Source organism: Ovis canadensis, chromosome 3 (genome assembly GCF_042477335.2).
Source record: "Ovis canadensis isolate MfBH-ARS-UI-01 breed Bighorn chromosome 3, ARS-UI_OviCan_v2, whole genome shotgun sequence".
In the NCBI taxonomy this organism is placed as follows: domain Eukaryota; kingdom Metazoa; phylum Chordata; class Mammalia; order Artiodactyla; family Bovidae; genus Ovis; species Ovis canadensis.
Genome location: NC_091247.1, coordinates 61,007,504 through 61,013,169, shown reverse-complemented (window position 1 = coordinate 61,013,169; position 5,666 = coordinate 61,007,504).

The window sequence follows — 5,666 nt, the reverse complement described above, 5'->3', positions numbered from 1 at the left end:
GATGAAATGATACAAAAGCAAACAAATAAATAGGTACACAAACTGGAAAAAGTCATTTTGCATAGGGATTCCAATCCTGTAAAAGTTTTGTTTGTTCAGTCACTCAGTTGTGTCTGACTCTGTGACCGCATGGATTACAGCATGCCAGGCTTCCCTGTCCTTTACTACCTGGAGTATGCTCACATTCATGTCCATTCAGTCAGTGATAATATCTAACCATCTCATCCTCTGCCACTCTGCTCTCCAATGCACAAACCAGTTTACTAGAACTCTAAATTAGCTAGCATTTTTAATATCCCAAAATATATATATAATCATGTGTCATTAACTTTGATCTGTCTACATCTTTATCTACAATGTGACAATGGCTGAATTTCTACAGCCCTCCATTTTAGAAAGCTGGGATTCACTGATAAATTTACCATATAAGCATCTTTTTCTTTCAACTAATCCATTTTAAAATAGCTTGTACACATATTTTAAAATAGCATATACATGCTTTTTTCTTTTTTTTTTTTACAAAATAGCTTATATGTACCCCACCAAGGGAAGTTTGATGGAGACAGCCACATTTAGAAGGTGTGCAACACCACAATGCTGTGCTCACACTGAACAGGGAGAGTGAGTACAGACTTCAGATTTCAGAAGACTCTCCCCACTTCAAACACCAGCCACAAGTTCCAGGACTCCCAAGCCCCCACCCTTCTGACCAACAGGCTACAAAGACTCGCAGCCCTCGCAGGTTCAATAACTCCTTGGCACAGCTCACAAAATTTGAGAAAACACAATACCCATAATGCCTGATCATTATAAAGAGCACAAATCAGGATTGGCCATGGGGTAGTCCACGGGGTTGCAAAGAGTCGGACACAACTTAGCAAATGAACAATAATAAACAACAACCCTCCTGGCACACTGATGAATGGTCACCAGTCAGGAAGCTGAACGGAGCTGTGTCCAGAGTACTTATTCTGATTTCATTACATAGGCAGGATTGATTAAATGATTGACCCCAATCAACCCCCTTATCTGAACTGTGATTTCCACTTGAGGAGTATTCCCTGGGGGACAAGCCAGATACCTCACTGGGCCATGTGAAAGATGAGAACATTTACTTTTATCTCATTTTTTCATTTTGGTTTGGTAGTTTTTTTTATAGTGTGCAGAAGATATCTTTGTAGAGTATATTCACATACATATAATGGAACAATATACTCAGACACTTTAAATTATAAAAACTGTTTCCTACATCAGATGAAGAGCACTATTTTAGAGCTGGAGAAAGTAAGATCTCTCCAGGCTAAACTCGTACATTTGGTTCCTTCTAATGAACTCTGATGTATTCTTCTCTGAACAGATGTACTCCAAAACATGTTTGTTTTGCTTTAACGAGGTCCTAAGATCTTGAGAATAACATCACGCTTAGCACTCATATCTTAGTGTTTAATGTTCATTCCATACATTTGGAAAAAGTTCTTTTTCCCCCCTCTGCTGTAGCAGTTTCCATGCTGGCGGATGCAGTCATACCACGCAGTCTTTCCAGGAGGGAGGACCAAGACTGCTGATCAGGCTAGTCAGCACCTCGCTTTCTTCTCCTCTTGTTTTGGGGGCAGCGGTCAGTGTCTACACCCTGGGCACCCCAAGGAGATCCCAGAGTTGTTCTCAGGAAGCCGACAGGTGGTGCTGTGGTCCCGTGCTCGGGATGGGGCCTGGGCTGCAGTCAGAGCTTGTTCCCACGGGGAGGATGGAGGACACTGGTCACCCCTCTACCTGTGTACATCAGGAAAGGATGCTCTGCTTCACCGCACGGCAGAAATAACAGCAGTTCTCAAAGGCAGCCTCCAAAGTTAGTGGAGATCAAGAAGACACTTTCATTTCCCCTTCAATGATTGACAGTAGCTTTCTTTTTGACTGGAATGCAGGGTTGGAAGTTACTGAAATTCCTAAGCCTGCAGGGCACAGCTGGCCATGGGGGAGGCCCCAGCTGGTAACTAGTGATGGTTACCTGGAGCTGTGCCTGCCATGATGACCTGGTAAATAGTCCAAGGGACACTGGCTGTCCAGACAGCCCTGAGGTCCATCTCATTGGCAGCCCTCCCATCCCAGCCCCTCCCACCCCAGAGACACCCCTAGACTCTCTCCTTCCTCCATCCACACATTAAAAATGTACCTTTCCACGGCCTATTTGTCTCCAGTAATTGTGACGTATTTGAATGAAGACTCCCAGAAACAAATTTTCCATGAAATTGAAAACCTTTTATCAACTTCAGTTTCTCTAAAGCTGAAATGTCTGTTAAGGTGTGTGTGGGGGGCTAGATGGGGCTACTGAAGGGTAGAGGGTACTTGGGCTCCCATAAAACCATTGGTTTTTCCATCCTGGCTACACAGCAGAATCACCTGGGAAGATTTCTATGTTTGATGCCATAGGGACCTGCACCCAGGGCCACATTATGATTTTTGTGGGCCCTGCCTTCATAAAAGTTATTGAAAATCATATTTTTACAACTGTGTTGGTATAAAGACAAATATGTTAATATTTCAGGTTAAAAGCTTTCCTATGATCTAAAAGTTCATTTTTTCTTCTCATTTCAGAAGGAAAAAAATGTTTGTAGGTCCCTGGAAGTGCAAGGAGATCACACCAGTCAATCCTAAAGGAAATCAATGCTGAATATTCATTGGAAGGACTGATGCTGAAGCTCCAATACTTTGGCCACTTAATGTGAAGAGTCAACTTATTGGAAAAGACTCTGATGCTGGGAAAGATTGAAGGCAAGAGGTGAAGGGGATGACAGAAGATGAGATGGTTGGATGGTATCACTGACTCAATGGACACGAATCTGAGTAAACTCTGGGAGATAGTGAAGGACAGGAAGCCTGGTGTGCTGCAGTCCACGGGGTTGCAAAGAGCTGGACACGACTGAGTGACCAAACAACAACAACAAGTGTCATGGGCCCATGCACAGTGCCATCTGTGCACAGTGGGTGAGTCAGTCCTGCCGGGAAGCAGACTTTCTCAGGGGAACTAAGGCTACAGTGTTTTCCTAATGTTCCAGGTCTTCCAGGGAAAAGCCAAGGCAGACACTCATTTCCAACCACTGGGGAAGGAATGCCTATTCACTGAATGGGTGACCAAGAGACCAGTTTCCTCTGGTCTCCACAGAACACAGTCAGCCAAGGTCAGCCTGAAATTCTGGCAGAATAAAGCATCACTAACTCCATCATCATCTTGCCTCTGGGATTCTGACCCCACCTGCCTGATCAGACAGCCCCAAATCTTAGAGCGGAAGAGCAGGAAGCCCTGTCCATCCATCTCATTTCCGGATTAGGAACAGCCCTGTTGCTAAAGGCCTGGACCAAGGTCATGGAGCTGCTGGAGCCAGAGCGTGCTTCCACATCTCCCTGCAGGCCTAGAGGGCAGAATCTGAGCTGCAGGCCCAGTGTGCTGAGGATGGAACAGGCACATCACTCTGCCCCAAGGCTCACTGGACCTGGCATCTCATCACACGTGCCATTTGAGCTGAGTTTGAATAAAGGTTCCTGGGTTGCAATGGAAATGAGTTTGGGGGCTGAGAGGGCACATCTGTGGAATTGGAGGGGAGCTCGTGTCCTGCAGTACCATTTATTTAAATGTTTTCCATTAGGAATTATGGCATTAATTAATTGAAAACACCTAGTCACTTTCTTGGCACTCTTTGTGCTAAGGCAGCCAGGCGGCAGGGCTGAGTGCTTCACAGGTTTTTCCCTTCTGTGTGCACCCCCTGAAAGCCACTTATGGTTATTGTCCGCAAGACCTGCATTCCTAGTTTCCTCATCAAGTTAAACACAGCTTGGTGCATAGATAAGACAGAGCTGGAAATGGAAACAGCCAAGAAAGTACAGGAAAGGGCTGTGTGGGAAGTAAAGCTTACAAGTTGACGACAATGTATGTTTTCCTTGGTGGGGGTCACTTCTCAGCACTGGAATCAGTACAGCTTAGACCAGCCACTCAGAGCCCAATACTGTTTGCTAGTTCTTATGGTTTCTCACCAAAGCTATACCCAGCCACATACAGCACAGAAATATTTTAAAAGCCCTTTATCTCTTCGATATCTTGAATTACTATTTTTAATCACTGCTTAGAGGAATACTGAAGAGAAATAACACCAAAATGTTAACAGGATCTGTGCTTGAGTGATGGGATTTTTTAATGGTTTCTTTATCTCTCATATTTTCAACTTTTTGTTTTGAGTTAGATTCACAAGAAGTTGGAAAGATAATACAGTGTATCCTTCACCCAGCTTCCCCCAACAGTTACATCTTACATCGTAACCATAGTTACAGTCACCAAAACCAGAAAGTTAACTACAGATCTCAGAAGATTTCACCAGTTTTTCTAACACATGTCCTTGTGTGTGTGTGTGTTTCTATGCAAATTCATCACACAGAATTGTGTTCTCTTGTTTTGAAAACTTTTTATAATGAAAAATGTATTTGTCTTGTTATAAAGAGAAAGGTTTTACTTTTAAATCTGTTTCTGGGAATCCCAGAAAAAAAACTCAATATGTAAATTGCTAGGCACAAAAATATTTCCTGTTAAATTATTTATAAACAAATTTAAACCACTTACATGTCCAACTTGACATAATTGAATTGATTTAACTGGAGTACATTTGCTTAATGGATATGGTGCAACCATATGCACTGTTTATGAAAAAGGATGTGATGACAAGCAGGTGTCTGCTGCTGAAAAGGAGCAGGAGCCTATGAACCTTCCCTCCCATATCCTCTTCCTGCCTTTTTTCTGTAGAAAAACTTTAGCCAAAGAATAAATTTCATCAGAGAAGAAAATACAGAAGCAAAGTAAACCAACAAGCAGGACAAAATAAAAATAGTTTAGTCCTTAAACATAGCCAAGGACCTTTAGTTCCTTCTCAAGGGTTATAGATAATATTCTGAGCCATGTCCTGTGAGTTGTCTTACAGATACTGAAACCCTGACCAGATGGGAGAAGCTAACCACGTGATGACCGGATTGCATCCATGACATAAGCTGCCAAAATTCTGAGAGCTGGCCTCAAGGAAGTGGGAACAAGCAGCCTTGGAACTGAAGACTAACTGTACCTAAAGCATTCAAGATGACGTTGATCAGACCACCAACGACCAATTTCAAGATGCCAGTCAGAGCTGACTGCTGTTTCTGCCTGGAGCCCCCTCCCTCCACCTATAAAAGTTCTTTCCCCTTGCTTGTCAGTGGGGGAGGAGAGTTGGCCTTTGGACAGAGGTCCACCCTCGCCCTCCCACCTCCCTGTACCCCCAGGTTGCCAGCATCCAAAATAAAGCAAATTTTCTTTTCCACCAACTTGGCCTCTTTATTGGCTTTTGAGCGACTAGCAGCTGGACTCCACTTTCGATAACAATGAGGTTGAATGAAAGCAAGATATTAATACAAAACTGTTCAACTGGATTATAACTGTGGAAAGAGATCAATGCACCAGAAGTGGGGGAGGGTGGTGGGTTGGATGGGAGGCCAACACACTAAAATGGTTCCTCTCCGTTTTTCTCTATTTTCCAGACTTTCAAATATTACTGTGCATCACTGGTGACCTTACTAAAATACAGATTCTGATTCAGTTGGCAGGGCCAAGCTGCAAGCATGGCCTAACATATCAGTTTCTAACAAGCTCCCAG